The sequence below is a fragment of the Balaenoptera musculus genome, chromosome 11, assembly GCF_009873245.2.
Source record: "Balaenoptera musculus isolate JJ_BM4_2016_0621 chromosome 11, mBalMus1.pri.v3, whole genome shotgun sequence".
Taxonomy (NCBI): domain Eukaryota; kingdom Metazoa; phylum Chordata; class Mammalia; order Artiodactyla; family Balaenopteridae; genus Balaenoptera; species Balaenoptera musculus.
Genome location: NC_045795.1, coordinates 75,453,281 through 75,474,705, shown reverse-complemented (window position 1 = coordinate 75,474,705; position 21,425 = coordinate 75,453,281). Strand labels below are relative to the sequence as shown.

Sequence of the window (21,425 nt, the reverse complement as noted above, 5' to 3'; positions counted from 1 at the left end):
AAAAGCTGTCTCTTGTACATTAATCAGACTTGCTCTGTAAAGATTGTTTCCTGAGAAACTGTAGTAGTTATTAACAGAAGCTGTGTCTAGTGTATTTATTTTATAGCATATTGTTAATAGCAATGATCGTATTTCATTTTAAAAATCATAAAATTTGTTCTCTTTTGAAGTATTTTGATAGCTTGGTTTAAATTACAGTTTTGTTACAGTATGTATTTCGTTGGCATTGTTAGACTATTATACCTTTACGTACTTAGTGATAACTAGCTTCTTGATGGTCCATTTTTCTTTCTTTATCCATACTTTGTTCCACACATGTAAACATAGACGTATAATTATACAGATTTCTTTTCCTTAAAAAGAAAAAGAAAAACCAGACAGAAGCTCTTCCCTCCAGAAATAAAACTCAGTTTTACCAGATAATTTAAAGCTTAGTAGAAATCTTAGCTGGGCCTCTTTCAAGACCTAGTGTATTCATTTTCAAGTGCTAAGTGGAATAAAATTAGTATTTAGAGTTTGCTTCTCTGTTGTTTGATTAGGTTTTCTTTTAGGCAGAACAGGGTTGAATTTCATATGAAAATGTTAAGTATTATATATTTTTGTAAAAGTGAGCCCTTTAGAGTTTAGCCTTCTCCCTCCTTTTTCTTCCTTAGAAAGAGATTTATGACTTACTCTGTGTAGGTCGTGCAAAGACACTTGTCGATGACAGGAATATAACCCTCGTGTGCAGCAGTATCTCTTCTATTCTGTTTGGATCATAAATTTCATTTTATAATATATGTCATATTATCCCATTATTTTCCCAATTTATGATTGGCTTTTATAATACTGTCCAAGATGAAAATCATATGAATAAATGAAGATGTTATCTTAGACATTCCTTTTACTCTGGTGTCTGGAGATGAGGTAGTCTGACTTGAATAGAACAAGAAATGACAACTTTTCTCTGAGAGTTCTGAGTAGGAATGTGAAAGGCGTCCATGGGAGCCAGCTCCCGGATAATGTTTAAAGCTATAGAGCAAAGAATTTCCTTTTACATTAAAACGCCAAGGCATGAAGAGCGTTAAATGTGCTACATAGTATCACACTATGCAGAGTATAAGTGTGAAAGAACCTACAACCCACTAAATTTTTGGAATGTCATTAGATGAGATTCTGTTTCTGTTCCCATACATGGTAATCTATTAGACCTCCTAGGCAGTATGTTGAAGAGACTCAAAATATACTTATTGATTGGTCTTATATTCAAAATATACTATTGGTCTATTCATTCCTTCCTCCCTCCCGCCTCCTGCATGCCCCTACCAGACATAGAATAGTACCTTATAACATTTGAAGGAATAAAAAAGAAAATAACATGACTGAACTGTTTTATGTTGGGGACTTGCCAAAATAGTTTTAAATCCAACTAATGAAGAAAAATTCTTTATAACCAATCTTAACTGTTCAAACTGATCTAAAATATATTGTGTTGGATACAATATAAAGTCAATACATACTTAAAGTTAATTATGAGGTAGGTAAGGGTGCAGTGTAGCTGATACATCAGATATTTTATATGTAAAAAATAAGCACACAGATCCCTCCTAAGGAAGGCCAGTACAGCCTAATTTTTCTACTGAGTAAAAACAGGAAAACCAGACTTCAAATCAGAAATTGTCATTTAATTTAATTGTTCATGCTTTATTTATTCCATTACTGTGAGGATGACTGCTGGTCTGTCTAATTTAGAATCTCAGTGCTACTCTGTCCAGTTTATTATCTTTAAGGTTTATCAGCTGTGCAATCAAGCTGAACTATTTGTGTTTTACTGAAGATAGACACATTGAAAGAGAGTGAGGAGCCTGGGGACAATGGAAATAGTTACAACAGAGGTTTAAATGAGAATACATATTTGTTCCGTGCATGAGAGAAGGACCAAAAAAAAAAAAAAAAAAGGTAAATATGTGATTAAATTAGACACACTGTGATTTATAATTTATTTTTAGTTTTTGCTAACTTGGTTCTGTAGCAAAGGAAAGAATATTGGAAAGATTCATTTTACCTTATCTCAGTAGCCTTAAAAATCTTTGCTTTGAACTTCCATTGCTGGAATGATATATCAGGTTGATAGACTGTCTCTTATGGATATCTGACTGACCAACAATCTTATGGGCCTTAGGAAAGATTTGTTTCACAGTCAAATCCCCTTTGTGGTTAAACGTAGGAAACCCAGAATTAAATAACTCTTTAGAGAAACTAAAAATTGGACATTTGCTTCTTTAAACTAAGGTAGGTGATAAATGTACATGGCGTTTAAATTATTTAAGAGCTATCTGTTTTACATTTGGTAGTGTATATATGTCAATGCTACTCTCTCACTTCCTCTCAGCTTACCCTCCCCCCTCCCCGTGTCCTCAAGTCCATTCTCTACATCTGTGTCTTTATTCCTGTCGGGCCCCTAGGTTCATCAGAACTATTTTTTTTTTGATTCCATATATATGTGTTAGCATACGGTATTTGTTTTTCTCTTTCTGACTTACTTCACTCCGTATGACACACTCTAGGTCCATCCACCTCACTACAAATAACTCAATTTCGTTTCTTTTTATGGCTGAGTAATATTCCATTGTATATATGTGCCACATCTTCTTTATCCATTCATCTGTCGATGGACACGTAGGTTGCTACCATATCCTGGCTGTTGTAAATAGTGCTGCAATGAACATTGTGGTACATGACTCTTTTTGAATTATGGTTTTCTCAGGGTATATGCCCAGTAGTGGGATTGCTGGGTCATATGGCAGTTCTATTTTTAGTTTTTTAAGGAACCTCCATACTGTTCTCCATAGTGGCTGTATCAATTTACATTCCCACCAACAGTACAAGAGGGTTGCCTTTTCTCCACACCCTCTCCAGCGTTTATTGTTTGTAGATTTTTTGATGATGGCCATTCTGACCAGTGTGAGGTGATACCTCATTGTGCTTTTAATTTGCATTTCTCTAATGATTAGTGATGTTGAGCATCCTTTCATGTGTTTGTTGGAAATCTGTATATCTTCTTTGCAGAAATGTCTCTTCAGGTCTTCTGCCCATTTTTGGATTGGGTTGTTTGTTATTTTAATATCGAGCTGTATGAACTGCTTGTATATTTTGGAGATTAATCCTTTGTCAGTTGCTTCATTTGCAAATATTTTCTCCCATTCTGATGGTTGTCTTTTCGTCTTGTTTATGGTTTCCTTTGCTGTGCAAAAGCTTTTAAGTTTCATTAGGTCCCATTTGTTTATTTCTGTTTTTATTTCCATTTCTCTAGCAGGTGGGTCAAAAAGGATCTTGCTGTGATTTATGTCACAGAGTGTTCTGCCTATGTTTTCCTCTAAGAGTTTCATAGTGTCTGGCCTTACACTTAGTTCTTTAATCCATTTTGAGTTTATTTTTGTGTATGGTGTTAGGAAGTGTTCTAATTTCTTTCTTTTACACGTAGCTGTCCAGTTTTCCCAGCACCACTTATTGAAGAGGCTGTCTTTCTCCATTGTATACTCTTGCCTCCTTTATCAAAGATAAGGTGACCATATGTGCATGGGTTTATCTCTGGGTTTTCTGTCCTGTTCCATTGATCTATATTTCTGTTTTTGTGCCAGTACCATACTGTCTGGATTACTGTAGCTGTGTAGTATAGTCTGAAGTCCAGAAGCCTGCTTCCTCCAGCTCCGTTTTTCTTTCTCAAGGTTGCTTTGGCTATTCGGGGTCTTTTGTGTTTGCATACAAATTGTGGAATTTTTTGTTCTAGTTCTGTGGAAAATGACATTGGTAGTTTGAGAGGGATTGCACTGAATCTGTAGATTGCTTTGGGTAGTATAGTCATTTTCACAATGTTGATTTTTCCAATCCAAGAACGTGGTATATCTCTGCATCTGTTTGTATCATCTTTAATTTCCTTCATCAGTGTCTTATAGTTTTCTGCATACAGGTCTTTTGTCTCCTTAGGTAGGTTTATTCCTAGGTATTCTATTCTTTTTGTTGCGATGGTAAATGGGAGTGTTTCCTTAACTTCTCTTTCAAATTTTTCATCATTAGTGTATAGGAATGCAAGAGATATTCTGTGAATTAATTTTGTATCCTGCTACTTTACCAAGTTCATTGGTTAGCTCTAGTAGTTTTCTGGTAGCATCTTTAGGATTTTCTATGTATAGTATCATGTCATCTGCAAACAGGGACAGTTTTACTTCTTCTTTCCTGATTTGGATTCCTTTTATTTGTTTTTCTTCTCTGCTGTGGCTAAAACTTCCAATACTGTGTTGAATAATAGTGGTGACAGTGGGCAACCTTGTCTTGTTCCTGATCTTAGAGGAAATGGTTTCAGTTTTTCACCATTGAGAATGGTGTTGGCTGTGGGTTTGTCATATATGGCCTTTATTATGTTGAGGTAGCTTCCCTCTCTGCCTACTTTCTGGGGAGTTTTTATCATAAATGGGTGTTGAATTTTGTTCAAAGCTTTTTCTGCATCTTTTGAGTTTATCATATGGTTTTTATCCTTCAATTTGTTAATACGGTGTATCACAATGATTGATTTATGTATATTAAAGAGTCTGTGCATTCCTGGGATAAACCCCAGTTGATCATGGTGTGTGATCCTTTTAATGTGCTCCTGGATCTGTTTCTTGCTATTTAGTTGAGGATTTTTGCGTCTCTGTTCATCAGAGATATTGGCCTGTAGTTTCATTTTTTTGTGACATCTTTGTGTGCTTTTGGTATCAGGGTGATGGTGACCTCGGAGAATGAGTTTGGGAGTGTTCCTCCCTCTGCTCTACTTTGGAAGAGTTTGAGAAGGATAGGTGTTAGCTCTTCTCTAAATGTTTCATAGAATTTGCCTGTGAAGCCATTTGGTCCTGGGCTTTTGTTTGTCTGAAGATTTTTAATCACAGTTTCAATTTCAGTGCTTGTGATTGGTCTGTTTCTATTTTCTATTTCTTCCTGGTTCAGTCTCGGAAGGTTGTGCATTTCTAAGAATTTGTCCATTTCTTCCAGGTTGTCCATTTTATTGGCATATAGTTGCTTGTAGTAATCTCTCATGATCCTTTGTATTTCTGCAGTGTCAGTTGTTACTTCTCCTTTTTCAATTCTTTTTTTTTTTTTTTTTTTAATTAATTTATTTATTTATTTTTGGCTGTGTTGGGTCTTCGTTTCTGTGTGAGGGCTTTCTCCAGTTGCGGCAAGTGGGGTCCACTCTTCATCACGGTGCGCGGGCCTCTCACTGTCGCGGCCTCTCTTGTTGCGGAGCACAGGCTCCAGACGCGCAGGCTCAGTAATTGTGGCTCACGGGCCCAGTTGCTCCGCGGCATGTGGGATCTTCCCAGACCAGGGCTCGAACCCGTGTCCCCTGCATTGGCAGGCAGATTCTCAACCACTGCGCCACCAGGGAAGCCCCTCCTTTTTCAATTCTAATTCTGTTGATTTGAGTCTTCTCCCTTGTTTTCTTTATGACTTGGCTAATGGTTTAACAATTTTGTTTATCTTCTCAACCAACCAGCTTTTAGATTTATTGATCTTTGCTATTGTTTCCTTCCTTTCTTTTGCATTTATTTCTGATCTGATCTTTATGATTTCTTTCCTTCTGCTAACTTTGGTTTTTTTTGTTGTTGATCATCTTTCTCTAATTGCTTTAGGTTTAACGTTAGGTTCTGTATTTGAGATGTTTCTTGTTTCTTGAGGTAGGATTGTATTGCTATAAACTTCCCTCTTAGAACTGCTTTTGCTGTATCCCATAGGTTTTGGGTCATCGAGTGTTCATTGTCATTTGTTTCTAGGTTTTTTGATTTCCTCTTTGATTTCTTCAGTGATCTCTTGGTTATTTAGTAGTGTACTGTTTAGCCTCCATGTGTTTGTATTTTTTAGTTTTTTTTCCTGTAATTGATATCTAGTCTCATAGCATTGTGGTCGGAAAAGATACTTGATACTATTTCAATTTTCTTAAATTTACCAAGGCTTGTTTTGTGACCCATGATATGGTCTATCTTGGAGAATGTTCCATGAGCACTTGAGAAGAAAGTGCATTCTGTTGTTTTTGGCTGGAATGTCCTATAAATATCAATTAAGTCCATCTTGTTTAATGTGACATTTAAAGCTTGTGTTTCCTTATTTATTTTCATTTTGGATGATCTGTCCTTTGGTTAAAATGGGGTGTTAAAGTCCCCTACTATGATTGTGTTACTGTCGATTTCCCCTTTTATGGCTGTTAGCATTTGCCTTATGTATTCAGGTGCTCCTATGTTGGGTGCATAAATACTTACAACTGTTATATCTTCTTTGTTTGATCCCTTGATCATTATGTCGTGTCCTTCTTTGTCTCTTGTAATAGTCTTTAATTTAAAGTCTATTTTGTCTGATATGAGAATTGCTATTCCAGCTTTCTTTTGATTTCCATTTGGATGGAATATGTTTTTCCATCCCCTCACTTTCAGTCTGTATGTGTCCCAGATCTGAAGTGGGTCTCTTGTAAACCGCATTTATATGGGTCTTGTTTTTGTATCCATTCAGCCAGTCTGTGTCTTTTGGTTGGACCATTTAATCCATTTACAGTTAAGGTAATTATCAATATGTATGTTCCTATTACCATTTTCTTAATTGTTTTGGGTTTGTTTTTGTAGGTGTTTTCCTTCTCTCGTGTTTCCTGCCTAGAGACATTCCTTTAGTATTTTTTGTAAAGCTGGTTTGGTGGTGCTGAATTCTCTTAACTTTTGCTTATCTTTAAAGGTTTTAATTTCTCCTTCGAATCTGAATGAGATCCTTGCTGGGTAGAGTAATCTTGGTTGTAGGTTTTTCCCTTTCATCACTTTAAATATGTCCTGCCACTCCCTTCTGGCTTGCAGAGTTTCTGCCGTAAGATCAGCTGGTAACCTTATGAGGATTCCCTCTTATGTTATTTGTTGCTTTTCCCTCGCTGCTTTTAATATTTTTTCTTTGTATTTAATTTTTGATAGTTTGAATAATATGTGTCTCGGCATGCTTCTCTTTGGGTTTATCCTGTATGGTACTCTCTGTGCTTCCTGAGCTAGATTGACTATTTCCTTTCCCACGTTAGGGAAGTTTTCAACTATAATCTCTTCAAATATTTTCTCAGACCCTTTCTTTTTCTCTTCTTCTTCTGGGACCCCTGTAATTCGAATGTTGATGCGTTTAATGTTGTCCCAGAGGTCTCTGAGACTGTCCTCAATTCTTTTCATTCTTTTTTCTTTATTCTGCTCTCTGGCAGTTATTTCCACCCTTTTATCTTCCAACTCACTTATCCTTTCTTCTGCCTCAGTTATTCTGGTATTGATTCCTTCTAGAGTTTTTTTAAATTTCAGTAATTGTGTTGTTCATCACTGTTTGTTTGCTGTTTAGTTCTGTTAGATCCTTGTTAAATGTTTCTTGCATTTTCTCCATTCTGTTTCCGAGATTTTGGATCATCTTTACTATCATTACTCTGAGTTCTTTTTCAGGTAGGTTGCCTATTTCGTCTTCATTTATTTGGTCTTGTAGGTTTTTACCTTGCTCCTTTGTCTATAACATTTTTTTTTGTCATTTCATTTATTTTTTTTTTTGACGTGTGGTGCTGTATTCCTGTCTTACTCGTTGTTTAGCCTGAGACTTCCAGCACTGGACCTTGCGGGCGGTTGGATAGAGCTGGGTCTTGGTGCTGAGATGAGGACCTCCAGGAGGCCTCACTCTGACTGATATTCCCTGGGGTCTGAGGTTCTCTGTTGTCCAGCGGTTTGGAGTTGGAGCTCCCACCACAGGAGCTCGGGCCTGACCTCCAGCCTGGGAACCAAGATCCCTCAAGCCGGTCACTGGGTTTTCCTCCTGTCCCCTTAGGTGTCTGTGGTCCCTCACGGGTGCATGGTTGGTGCCCTAATTGTGAGGAGACATGAATGCCACGTCCTCCTAGTACGCTATCTTGATTACGCCAGGCCTAAGTCTTTACCTCCTCCTGTATCTTCTTTTTCCCTTTTTGTTAGACTGCCCAACTTTGAAATATGCTTTGTTACCATTGTTCTCAATGTTTTGTGGCAGGTCTTTTTTTTTTTAAGTCACTTCTGCCTGAGGCAGGTGTTCCTTTTCAGTATCTGCTGATTAGCCTTGTGATTCTGAGAGATATTATAGAAGAAATCAATGCTTTGTAGAAGATGATGCACCTCTGTTACAAAATTCTTGACAATATTATTTCAGCAAATCATTCATTTGTTCATTTACTCATTCATTTGATCAGTTCATAGAAAGCTGTGGAGCATATTGGATACCAAAGTGACAAATGAATCTTGGAACCTTGTCTTCAGGGAATCTTATGTGAGCCCAGATGTGTCCCTAATCATGGGAGATGGGAGTGCAAGTTGTACGAGTGATACGCCTGATTCAGAGAAAAGTAGAAAACAAAACTGTCATGTGAAATAAGGCCTAATTTTTTCAAAACATGTGTTGCCATCCTTCGTGGTTCTTGCATGTGCCCAGAAGTTCCCTGGATAATCTCCATACCTGTTTTTATGAGCTCAGCTCATCTTCCAATTAAACTTGTTTTCCTTCAGCTAACATTCAAAATAAGTGAATCACACACACATTATTATTTTCAGTTGTTCTCATTGCTTGTCTTGCCATAGGGCTTGTTTTGTGGTATCTTGCCCTTGCATGTGTACAGGTCAGCTTTTGGGAAAAACCTGGGTGTCTACACCCCTTTGTGGTATGTTTCTGTATTCCTATCAATGTGCAGCTTGTGTTTTTTGTTTTTGTTTTTTTTTAATTTATTAATTTATTTATTTTTGGCTGTGTTGGGTCTTCATTTCTGTGCGAGGGCTTTCTCTAGTTGTGGCAAGTGGGGGCCACTCTTCATCGCGGTGCGCAGGCCTCTCACCATCGCGGCCTCTCTTGTTGTGGAGCACAGGCTCCAGACGCGCAGGCTCAGCAATCGTGGCTCACGGGCCCAGTTGCTCCGCGGCATGTGGGATCTTCCCAGACCAGGGCTCGAATCCGTGTGCCCTGCATTGGCAGGCAGATTCTCAACCACTGCGCCACCAGGGAAGCCCCCAGCTTGTGTTTATAAATTTCCTCTGTGCCTCATATGAGTTTTCCCTTAGGTTGTGCACACACATAGGTAATTCATACACAGAGTGCTCCTCTGGAAGCCCAGTGTATACTCTATGGTTGCTCTGAAAAGCCAGGAGCTCATTTCATTAGTGATGGAGCCATGCAACTGAGGGTTCTCCTGCACTCTAATGCTGTGAATCAGATTTAGCAGAGAAAGAAAAGTTGAACAGACACAAAGTCTGGCTTCCGTATATACCTCGATGGCTGCAGGCTTTTATCCATAAATGGCCCATTATCAGTAAGTAACTTTCAGGAAATCAGGCAACATAAATTTATTTTTGTTTAAGCAAATAACTCGTAAATGGTAAGTTCCCAAATCCCCTGTGTCTTTTCAACAATGCTTATACTGAAATGGGCATTTCTTTGTCCTACTCTGTTTGTTCTACTCTCTTATTTTACTGTTTTGGCAATTTAGTACTCATTTTTGTTTGTCCTGTTTTCCACCCCTAGGGATGAATGCTTTATTACTTTTTAAAATCTTTGTTCCATTAATCACTAGATTTTCATTAATCATTCATCACCTTTCCTTTTCCTCCACTTCTCATCCCCCTGTCTTTATTCTACCCACATGCTCCTGTCTTAAATCATGGTTAAGGTAATAAGAGGCTCTGCCTAGGAAATCAGATGGCTGATGAGCTTTCACAGAACTTTTAAAATGCATTTACAATTTTTTGAGAGCACATTCTCTTTGGACCTCCTTCCTTTTGTTTGGAAGAGGCCTGCAAGTGTGATGCAGATGTTCACAGAGGCCTTTGAGAGTAGACAGGTGAAGGAGCAGTCTCAGCATAGTTATGTCTTTGGACAGCTTAGCAAATAGTCTTCAACACTTATTAGACTGACAACATTTTTTAAAAAGAAAGAAAAAGAAAAAAAATGTCCCTTTGAAGATCTGTATTGTTTCTCTGTGCTTTGACCAGTGCCAGTCCTTGGAAAGTTCTGTCTTCTTGTTCTGCTTTTCATCCCACTTGACCCTCAGGTAAACAAGTAAACGTTTGCCAGTAGTTTCTATGCTCCCAACTCAAACCCAGAGGCCTCAAATCACTATACTGAAGTAGAATACAAAGGAGAGAGAGACAGAGAGAAAGACAGAGAGAGAGAAGGGGAGATTGAACCACATTACTGTATGTCTTTCACCTGCTTTCTTATTTTAGCAACCAGGAGTAGAACCATTGCACTGTATCTAACTGAAAGCACAAAATTGCTAATCTGAACTAAGTTCCAGAGTGCTGGTTTGCTTTAGAGCAAACAAACAGAAAGCCATAGTGACATTTCTGAAGGCATGCCTCCAAGTTCTTAATGTAATTACTTCTTGGTTCCTGAGATGTAATTAATTAGATGAAAACAGATAAAGCATAAGCCTTCCCTGGTGGCGCAGTGGTTAAGAGTCTGCCTGCCAATGCAGGGGACATGGGTTTCGAGCCCTGGTCCGGGAAGATCCCACATGCTGCAGAGCAACTAAGCCCGTGTGCCACAACTACTGAAGCCCGTGTGCCTAGAGCCTGTGCTCGCAACAAGAGAAACCACCGCAATGAGAAGACCCAACACAGCCAAAAATAAACAAATAAATAAATACATTTATTAAAAAAAAAAAGAGATCAAGCATAATCTAAAAGGATATAAGAGATTTTCTAAATAGGAGTGACTCTGGGCTTCAGAGCCATGACAAGAATCACTAGATCCAGGGACACAAACGTCTTCACCAGCCCATCATTATGGCTGGAAAACCTCCTGAAATCAAGAACCTCTGAACTTTACATAGAGTAAGGTGAGTTGGGAGGATAAAAAAAAAATTTTTTTCTCAAGTCTGTGGGATGTTTTCTTAATTTATTTTCAGCATAGTCATTCTTTACCTGGGGTTTCTGCTTTAACTGACATCAACGCCGTTTTATTGAAAAATTTTCAGTTTCTTGATCAAGCACTTAGTCTGACATACTTTGTCTGTTGTTACTGCTAAAGTAAATTTCACTCTGACAGCTGACCACCAAGTCAGACCCCATTTTGTCTGGGAGCTCCTTTGATTTAGAAAAAGTACCTTATCTGGCAACCTCTTCTTTTGTACCTCCTTTTTACAAATATCTTTTAACAGGCTTCAAGATGAGAGAAAAGGGGATCTTTTAAAACTCCTAATAATTTTTTTTTTTTTTAAGCTGGGAGAGTTGTGAAGTCATGAAAGCATAGAACTACAGATTAATGTAGCTCTTGAGCCTCATGGCAGCTGAAAACATGTCCCCACCTACATCTTTTATCTCCCTCCTCCTCCTAGGCACACACTTCATCCTCTTCTAGGCTACAAGGAGTAAGTAGTGATCCTTGCCAGAAACAAAGGACATAGGAGAAGAGAAACAAATGAATATCATTATTTTCTATTCATAGCTGAAGAATATGGAATCTCATTACTGCAGGGACCTTAAAATTATACACTGTGATGGCAGCCTTTTGTTCATTTTGAAGGAAAGAACACAAATCCCCATAGCAGGAATTCTCGATGTTGACAGGGGTGTAGGGTAGTGATGCAGCTTGAGTCAGAATCTGGTCGGGCTAGGTGTGGGTATTCTGTCGAAAAAATTCGTTCCTTGAAGCATGGACCTTCTCGTCTGCCCTCCTTGCCCCCTTTCCTTCCCCTCCTCAAATTATTGGTTGAGAGCTACCTTCTCATTTTATAGATAAGAAAATGGAGTTCCATAGAGAGGTCAAGGGGCTTGTAAGGATCATCAGACCTCAAGAAATACTTATCCCCTGTTTCATTAGGAGTTTCTTGTCTCAGAGAGAAAACCAGGAAAGAAATCTGGTTATAGGGACAAGAACTATATGAAACCAATACTTACCTTTGTTCTCAGATAAAAAATGATTTGTGTTTTAATCCTATTATGAATTAGTGATAAAATTTGGCGATGCCATGTTTGAAAAGGCCTGATTGCTTAAAGTTGCCCACCTTCTTCTGTGATATCATCGTACCATTTTCATCTCCTCTTTTTTCTTTCTCCCTTCTCTTCTGTTTTCTTTTTGTTGCCATGCTGAACTCCATAACATATTTGTGCAGACACTTAAAAAGGGATTATTCTTGAAAATCTGCTATAGGATCAAAGCATCACATTTGTATTTTGGACTTAAAAAGTGAAGAGCCTGTAAATAGAATTCAGTGATGAATTTTTATAATCATGGAGCCATATTTCAGAAGTGCTAGAGGAGATTGTTATTTAAAAGAAGCTTGTAATGAGTCTTATGGTAAAGCAAATAATTAGTATCATATTTGTTTGGGCAATTCATCATGTCCACAGTTCTGTGATTTGGAGACCTCAATTTCTAAGGGAACAGTGGATCAAAGAGCAAATGTTAAAGTAGGGCCAGGAAAGCACACTTTCTAATTCCAGAAATAAGAAGGCAGAAGAAATAAAGCAGAAAGCTCCAATTTCTTTGTTCCCTACACCTTGAAAGATTTTTGGAATAATTATCATCATAAGTTTAAAGAATTACCAAGAACATAATTTCTGGTGTATTGTAAATGTTGGAATTTTAAAATTAAAAGTGTAAATCATTTTAAAATATACCCATTTAGATTCTATAATACTATAATACTATTATAATTTGATTCTCACCATCATCTATTTAAAAATATAAAAGCAAGTTCTTTCTGAAAACTGTACACCGATCCTTTTTCTCTTTTAATTCATGTTTTTATTTACTTACCTTACAGAATTTATCAATGAAATATGCTTAAACGTTTTTATTGATCATTGTATAGTCTCAGAACCTTAAAATAAATATAACTTCCTGAGTCCATAATCCTCTAAATTTCAAAAATGACATCTGGATTGAGTTTTTATTGCTGTTGTTATTAGCACAGATTGACCAAAACCACAAATAATATTAAATATTGATAATCACTAAATATAAAAGTTAAATTTATTAGAACTTCATCTGTTAATGAGATGGACACTTTTTTTTTTTTAAACTACTTTTGTATGAAGTCAAATATTTATTTCTGGAACAAGATAGGATTTAGCACAATGCCAATTTTTCATTTTTCTAGATGTAAGCATTGAGAAATCTTTCTCACACAAATAAGGAGATGAGATTGGAGAGATTTTTTTTATCGTCGAATTTTTTTAAAAAACTCCTTACCAGTTTTATGCCCAAAATCACACAATGATTTCTCATCAAATTGTTGTTCGTGATTCATCCTCTGACACCTCAAGTAGTTGTCCTTCAATTTTGTTGAAAGGAAACACTGACTTGCAAAAGAATTTGTTAATCAGTCATTTGAGACGTTCACTTTCTGTGTTTCTGGGAACTACACCAAAGACTTAACAAAGCCTCTCAAATACCCATTGATTATACTTGTTGCTCTTTCTCTTAGAGGCACCATGTTCAGCTTGATACACTCAGACTTGGGGAAGATAAAAATATTCCAAAATTCAATACAGCTTAGCAGAAATGATTTTTTTTTGGACAAAATGCTTTTATCTGGTCACAGCCTTTAAATATATTTCATCGAAACCTTGAAGCTGCTGATTTAGCTCATCAAGCTTATGAAAAATGTCTACCTATCTAAACTATTTTGAGAAACTTATTTGTTGACTCAATCAGATAGGTCAGGTTTTCTTTCTTTAAGGTTGAATTTTGTATTCACATAAACTTTCTCATGAACCTCTGAATGACTTATCTTTTCAGTTCTGAATTCTCAGTCCAGAATGAATTTCTGGACACAGTAAGGAGGAGGCTTGAAATGATTCTGCCTCTGGTGAAATAAGGCACCCCCCTCTGTTGTATTTCTTATTGAGTCCCTTTTTGCTGGCCTCTTATGGGACTTTTTCTCAGGAACAGTGTCTTCTTTGACAGTGGCTTGCAGATGAAAAGACAAGGTTTTTAAACAGAAATTGTCATCCCCATGATTCCTTGTCTGAGAAGTGCATTCTCAGACAGATCAATTTTAGGAAAGAAGTTGAGCTGCTGGTAATTGAGTCTCGTAAAAATATCTGATTCTGTGAACTTTAGCTAGAAGACCACTATTACAGAGTCTGTAAAAAATCAGAGGAATGAAGATACCTAACAGCCTAGGGCTATTTGGTATATTGATGATTAGTTTTAACTCCCTTCATATGTTCTGAGGATTTCAATAATTAAATAATTCATATTGATGATCTGGATTCATCAAGAAAAGTTTAATGATGAGGACAAATTTCTGCCTAAAATGGCATTTCAGATCAATTTCCATGCAACATGGGTAAGCTAAAAGTAAATGGGAAACCCTTTAATATCAAAAGTGGTAAATCCTTGGAATTCATGTCTTTTGCACCTAGATCTCATGGTGAAATATTTTATGAATTGTCACAAACAGGAATTTCTTCAGGATCAGTTTTCTGGGATTCTATAACCATGTTTGTGAAGAATTTAGACGATTCTTTAGCTAACACAAGAAACTTTCTATAATCTAGTGTATGTAATTGCTCATAGCCTTTAACTTCAAAATTTCTACCTTGCAGAGAGAAAGGAAGTTTCAGAAGCTTACCTAAAGAAAACAGGAATTCTTCATATTGGAGAATGTGAATTTAAATTATTTTATTTTTCCAGTAATGTATTATTATACCATTACTCCTACATGTACTAAGAGTTCAGTGGAATTATTATTTTTTAACATCTTTATTGGAATATAATTGCTTTACAATGTTGTGTTAGTTTCTGCTGTATAACAAAGTGAATCAGCTATATGCATGCGCATATCCCGATGTGCCCTCCCTCTTGCATCTCCCTCCCACCCTCCTTATCCTACCCCTCTAGGTGGTCGCAAAGCACCAAGCTCATCTCCCTGTGCTATGCAGCTGATTCCCACTAGCTATCTACTTTACATTTGGTAGTGTGTATATATCAATGTTACTCTCTCACTTTGTCCCAGCTTACCCTTCTCCCTCCCTGTGTCCTCAAGTCCATTCTCTACTTTTGTGCCTTTATTTCTGTCCTGCCCCTAGGTTCATCAGAACAATTTCTTTTTTTTTTTTTAGATTTCATATGTATGTGTTAGCATACATTATTTGTTTTTCTCTTTCAGACTTACTTCACTCTGTATGACACACTCTAGGTCCATCCACCTCACTACAAATAACTCAATTTCGTTTCTTTTTATGGCAGAGTAATATTCCATTGTGTATATATGCCACATCTTCTTTATCCATTCATCTGTCGATGGACACGTAGGTTGCTTCCATGTCCTGGCTATTGTAAATAGTGCTGCAATGAACATTTTGGTACATGACTCTTTTTGACCTATGGTTTTCTCAGGGTATATGCCCAGTAGTGGGATTGCTGGGTCATATGGTAGTTCTATTTTTAGTTTTTTAAGGAACCTCCATGCTGTTCTCCATGGTGGCTGCATCCATTTACATTCCCACCAACAGTACAAGAGGGTTCCCTTTTCTCCACACCCTCTCCAGCATTTATTGTTTGTAGATTTTTTGATGATGGCCATTCTGACCAGTGTGAGGTGATACCTCATTGTGCTTTTAATTTGCATTTCTCTAATGATTAATGATGTTGAGCATCCTTTCATGTGTTTGTTGGAAATCTGTATATCTTCTTTGCAGAAATGTCTCTTTAGGTCTTCTGCCCATTTTTGGTTTGGGTTGTTTGTTTTTTTGATATTGAGGTGCATGAGCTGCTTGTATATTTTGGAGATTAATCCTTTGATGATTCATTTGCAAATATTTTCTCCCATTCTGAGGGTTATCTTTTCATCTTGTTTATGGTATCCTTTGCTGTGCAAAAGCTTTGAAGTTTCATTAGGTCCCATTTGTTTATTTTTGTTTTTATTTCCATTTTTCTAGGAGGTGAGTCAAAAAGTATATTGCTGTGATTTATGTCATAGAGTGTTCTGCCTATGTTTTCCTCTAAGAGTTTGATAGTGTCTGGCTTTACATTTAGGTTTTTAATCCATTTTGAGTTTATTTTTGTGTATGGTGTTAGGAAGTGTTCTAATTTCATTCTTTTACATGTAGCTGTCCAGTTTACCCAGCACCACTTATTGAAGAAGCTGTCTTTTCTCCATTGTATACTCTTGCCTCCTTTATCAAAGATAAGGTGACCATAAGTGCATGGGTTTATCCCTGGGCTTTCTATCCTGTTCCATTGATCTATATTTCTGTTTTTGTGCCAGTACCATACTGTCTTGATTACTATAGCTTTGTAGTACAGTCTGAAGTCTGGGAGCCTGATTCCTCCAGCTCCATTTTTCCTTCTCAAGATTGCTTTGGCTATTCGGGGTCTTTTGTGTTTGCATACAAATTGTGAAATTTTTTGTTCTAGTTCTGTGAAAAATGCCATTGGTATTTTGATAGGGATTGCATTGAATCTGTAGATTGCTTTCGGTAGTACAGTCATTTTCACAATGTTGATTATTCCAATCCAAGAACATGTTATATCTCTCCACCTGTATCATCTTTAATTTCTTTCATCAGTGTCTTATAGTTTTCTGCATACAGGTCTTTAGTCTCCTTAGATAGGTTTATTCCTAGGTATTTTATTCTTTTTGGTGCAGTGGTAAATGGGAGTGTTTCCTTATTTTCTCTTTCCGATTTTTCATCATTAGTGTATAGGAATGCAAGAGATTTCTGTGCATTAATTTGGATCCTGCTACTCTGCCAAATTCATTGATTAGCCCTAGTAGTTTTCTGATAGCATCATTAGGATTCTCTATGTATAGTATCACATCATCTACAAACAGTGAGAGTTTTACTTCTTCTTTTCCAATTTGGATTCCTTTTATTTCTTTTTCTTCTTTGATTGCTGTGGCTAAAACTTCCAAAACTATGTTGAATAATAGTGGTGAGAGTGAGCAACTTTGTCTTGTTCCTGATCTTAGAGGAAAGGGTTTCAGTTTTTCACCGTTGAGAACAATGTTGGCTGTGGGTTTGTCATATATGGCCTTTATTATGTTGAGGTAGGTTCCCTCTATGCCTACTTTCTGGAAAGTTTTTATCATAAATGGGCGTTGAATTTTGTCAAAAGCTTTTTCTGCATCTATTGAGATTATCATATGGTTTTTATCCTTCAGTTTGTTAATATGGTGTATCGCATTGATTGATTTGCGTATATTGAAGAATCCTTGCATTCCTGGGGTAATGATCAAGAGATAATGATCCCCTTGATCATTGTGTATGATCCTTTCAATGTGCTGTTGGATTCTGTTTGCTAGTATTTTGTTGAGGAGTTTTGCATCTATGTTCATCAGAGATATGGGCCTGTAGTTTTCTTTTTTTGTGATACATTTGTCGGGTTTTGGTATCAGGGCGATGGTGGCCTCGTAGAATGAGTTTGGGGGTGTTCCTTCCTCTGCTTTTGGAAGAGTTTGAGAAGGTTAGGTGTTAGCTCTTCTCTAAATGTTTGGTAGAATTCGCCTGTGGAGCCATCTGGTCCTGCCTTTTGTTTGTTGCAAGACTTTTAATCACAGTCTCAATTTCAGTGCTTGTGATTGGTCTTTTTATATTTTCTATTTCTTCCTGGTTCAGTCTTGGAAGGTTGTGATTTTCTAAGAATTTGTCCATTTTTTCCAAGTTGTCCATTTTATTGGCATATAGTTGCTTGTAGGAATCTCTTATGATCCTTTGTATTTCTGCAGTGTCAGTTGTTACTACTTTTGCACTTCTAATTCTGTTGATTTGAGTCTTCTCCCTTTTTTTCTTGATGAGTCTGGCTAATGGTTTATCAATTTTGTGTATCTTCTCAAAAAACCAGCTTTTAGTTTTATTGATCTTTGCTGTTGTTTCCTTCATTTCTTTTTCATTTATTTCTGATCTGATCTTTATGATTTCTTTCCTTCTGCTAACTTTGGGTGTTTTTTTGTTCTTCTTTCTCTAATTGCTTTACATTTAAGGTTAGGTTGTTTATTTGAGATGTTTCTTGTTTCTTGAGGTAGGATTGTATTGTTAGAAACTTCCCTCTTAGAACTGCTTTTGCTGCATCCCATAGGTTTTGGGATGTCTTATTTTCATTGTCATTTGTTTCTAGGTATTTTTTGATTTCCTCTTTGATTTCTTCAGTGATCTCTTGGTTATTTAGTAGTGTATTGTTTAGCTTCCATGTGTTTGTATTTTTTACATTTTTTTCCTGTAATTGATATCTAGTCTCATAGCATTGTGGTTGGAAAAGATACTTGGTATGATTTCAATTTTCTTAAATTTACCAGGTCTTGATTTGTGACCTAAGATATGGTCTATCCTGGAGAATGTTCCATGAGCACTTGAGAAGAAAGTGTATTCTGTTGTTTTTGGCTGGAATGTCCTATAAATATCAGTTAAGTCCATCTTGTTTAATGTGTCATTTAAAGCTTGTGTTTCCTTATTTATTTTCATTTTGGATGATCTGTCCATTGGTGAAAGTGGGGTGTTAAAGTCCCCTACTATGATTGTGTTATTGTCGATTTCCCCTTTTATGGCAGTTAGCATTTGCCTTATGTATTCAGGTGCTCCTATGTTGGGTGCATAAATATTTACAATTGTTATATCTTCTTTGTTTGATCCCTTGATCATTATGTAGTGTCCTTCTTTGTCTCTTTATTTTAAAGTCTGTTTTGTCTGATATGAGAATTGCTACTCTAGCTTTTTTTTGATTTCCGTTTGCATGGAATATTTTTTTCCATTCCCTCACTTTCAGTCTGTATGTGTCCCTAGATCTGAAGTGGGTCTCTTGTAGACAGCATATATATGGGTCTTGTTTTTGTATCCATTCAGCCAGTCTGTGTCTTTTGGTTGGAGCATTTAATCCATTTACATTTAAGGTAATTATTGATATGTATGTTCCTATTACCATTTTCTTAATTGTTTTGGGTTTGATTTTGTAGGTCTTGTTCTTCTCTTGTGTTTCCTGCCTAGAGAATTTCCTTTAGCATTTGTTGTAAAGCTGGTTTGGTGTTGCTGAATTCTCTTAACTTTTGCTTCTCTGTAAAGGTTTTAATTTCTCTGTCTAATCTGAATGAGATCCTTGCTGGGTAGAGTAATCTTGGTTGTAGGTTTTTCCATTTCATCACTTTAAATATGTCCTGCTACTCCCTTCTGGCTTGCAGAGTTTCTCCTGAAAGATCAGCTGTTATCATTATGCAGATTCCCTTGTATGTTATTTGTTGCATTTCCCTTGCTGCTTTTAATATTTTTTCTTTGTATTTAATTTTTGATAGTTTGATTAATATGTGTCTCGGTATGTTTCTCTTTGGGTTTATCCTGTACGGTACTCTCTGTGCTTCCTGGACTTGATTGACTATTTCCTTTTCCATGTTAGGGAAGTTTTTGACTATTCTCTTCAAATATTTTCTCAGACCCTTTCTTTTTCTCTTCTTCTGGGATCCCTAAAATTCGAATGTTGGTGCGTTTAATGTTGCCCCAGAGGTCTCTGAGACTGTCCTCAATTCTTTTCATTCTTTTTTCTTTATTCTGCTCTCTGGCAGTTATTTCCACCATTTTATCTTCCAGCTCACTTATCCGTCCTTCTGCCTCAGTTATTCTGATATTGATTCCCTCTAGTGTATTTTTAATTTCAGTAATTGTGTTGTTCATCACTGTTTGTTTGCTGTTTAGTTCTTCTAGATCCTTGTTAAATGTTTCTTGAATTTTCTCCATTCTGTTTCTGAGATTTTGGATCATCTTTACTATCATTACTTTGAATTCTTTTTCATGTAGGTTGCGTATTTCATCTTCATTTATTTGGTCTTGTAGTTTTTACCTTGCTCCCTCATCTGTAACATATTTTATTGTTGTTTCTTTCTTTCTTTTTTTTTTTTTTTTGATGTGTGGTGCTGTATTCCTGTCTTACTGGTTGTTTGAACTGAGACGTTCAGTACTGGAGTTTGCAGGCAGTTGGATAGAACCGGGTCTTGGTGCTGAGATGAGGACCTCCAGGAGGCCTCACTCCAATTAATATTCCCTGAGGTCTGAGGTTCTCTGTTAATCCAGCAGTTTGGACTTGGAGCTCCCACCACAGGAGCTCAGGCCTGATCTCCGGCCTGGGAACCAAGATCCTGCAAGCTTCATTGCGCGGTATAAAAAAGAAAGAAAGAAAGAAAGAAAAAAGGAAGCAGTGTAATATTAAAGAATGAAAAACAAAATAAAATTAGAAAGATAAAAAATACATTAGGAGAAATAAAACTGTAATTGAAACAACTGCAACAAGGTAAAATAAAACCACAACAGAGAAAAAAAAGGAGGGAGAGGAACAAGCCAAAAGGAGAGAACAATAACGAAGTGTAAAGAATAAAGTAAAATTCAAAAAATAAAAAATTTACTAGGAAAAATAAAAATATAAAAGAATCAACAACAATGAATCAACAAGGTAAAACAGAACTCCAATCTAAAAGAGGAAAAAAGAAAATAAAAGCCTTGGCTATGGGGGTGGAGTTTAGGCAGTGGAACTGAGGCAGGGGCGGGGTTTAGGGTAGAGTGACCTAGGCGGGTGGGGGGGGTTACATTTGAGCATGGGCCGGGACCTAGGCTCAGGACCCACTAGCCAGAAAAGGCCCTGTGGGTGGGGCCTTGGCAGGGCTACTTTCAAGCATGGGGTGGGGCCTCTGCTTAGGACCTGTGCGGAAGGGGAGAGGCCACACTGGGAAAGGAGGGCCTCTGGAGTGTGGGATTCTGGAGTTTGGAGTTAGGGCCCTGAGGAAGAGTATGTGGGTGAGTTTTAGGCCCAGCGTGTTGGAGGGGGTCTCCGAGTGTAGAGGTAGGGCCCTGGGTGGGGGTGTAGGGGCGGGGCTTGGGTTATGCCCAGCAGGAAGGAGGCTCCAAGGGCAGGGGGTTAGGCCTGGGAGTCCAGCAGGCTCCCCAGTGCCTAAGTGGACAGGGAAAGCCCTGGCCATGTTCCGTTCTGTTCCTTTGCACCCCTCCCCACCATCTCCCCCAGGGTTTCCCCTGTCTCCACTGGACCCCTAAACGTGAGTGGATCCTGCTGGGTGTAGGAACTCCTTCCCTCCACCAGCCACCCCTCAGGGGTGCCATCCCAGATGTCCGGCTGTTACTTTTGCTCCCCCTTCCCTCCCTCCCCCTCCCTCAGGACCTGCATGGCTGGAGGGGGCCTCAGTGGGTAGAGGATCAGGCCTGGGATCTCATCAGGTTCCTAGGGGCCCAAGTGGGCAGGGGAAACCTGGCCACGCTCCCTTTTGATCCTCTGCCCTCCCAGTGGTTCCCCAATTTCCCCCTTCGGGCATGGGATCCCTTCCCCTCCCTCAGCCGCCCCTCAGGGGCGCCAGTCCTGACCTGCCTCCACTTCTTCTCCCCCTTCACTCCCCCCATGCCCCATGTCCTACCTGGTTGCTGGGGGTTCCTCCCATCCCCTTAGGTGTCCATGGACCCCCA

The 21,425-nt window shown here is 37.9% G+C and overlaps 1 protein-coding gene across 10 annotated transcripts in view; it reads left to right on the top strand.

Moving 5' to 3' along the window:
* Positions 1–21,425, top strand: part of FHIT (fragile histidine triad diadenosine triphosphatase) — a 1,509,753-nt gene that overhangs the window by 216,132 nt on the left and 1,272,196 nt on the right. The gene's annotated exons all lie outside the window — the stretch shown is intronic.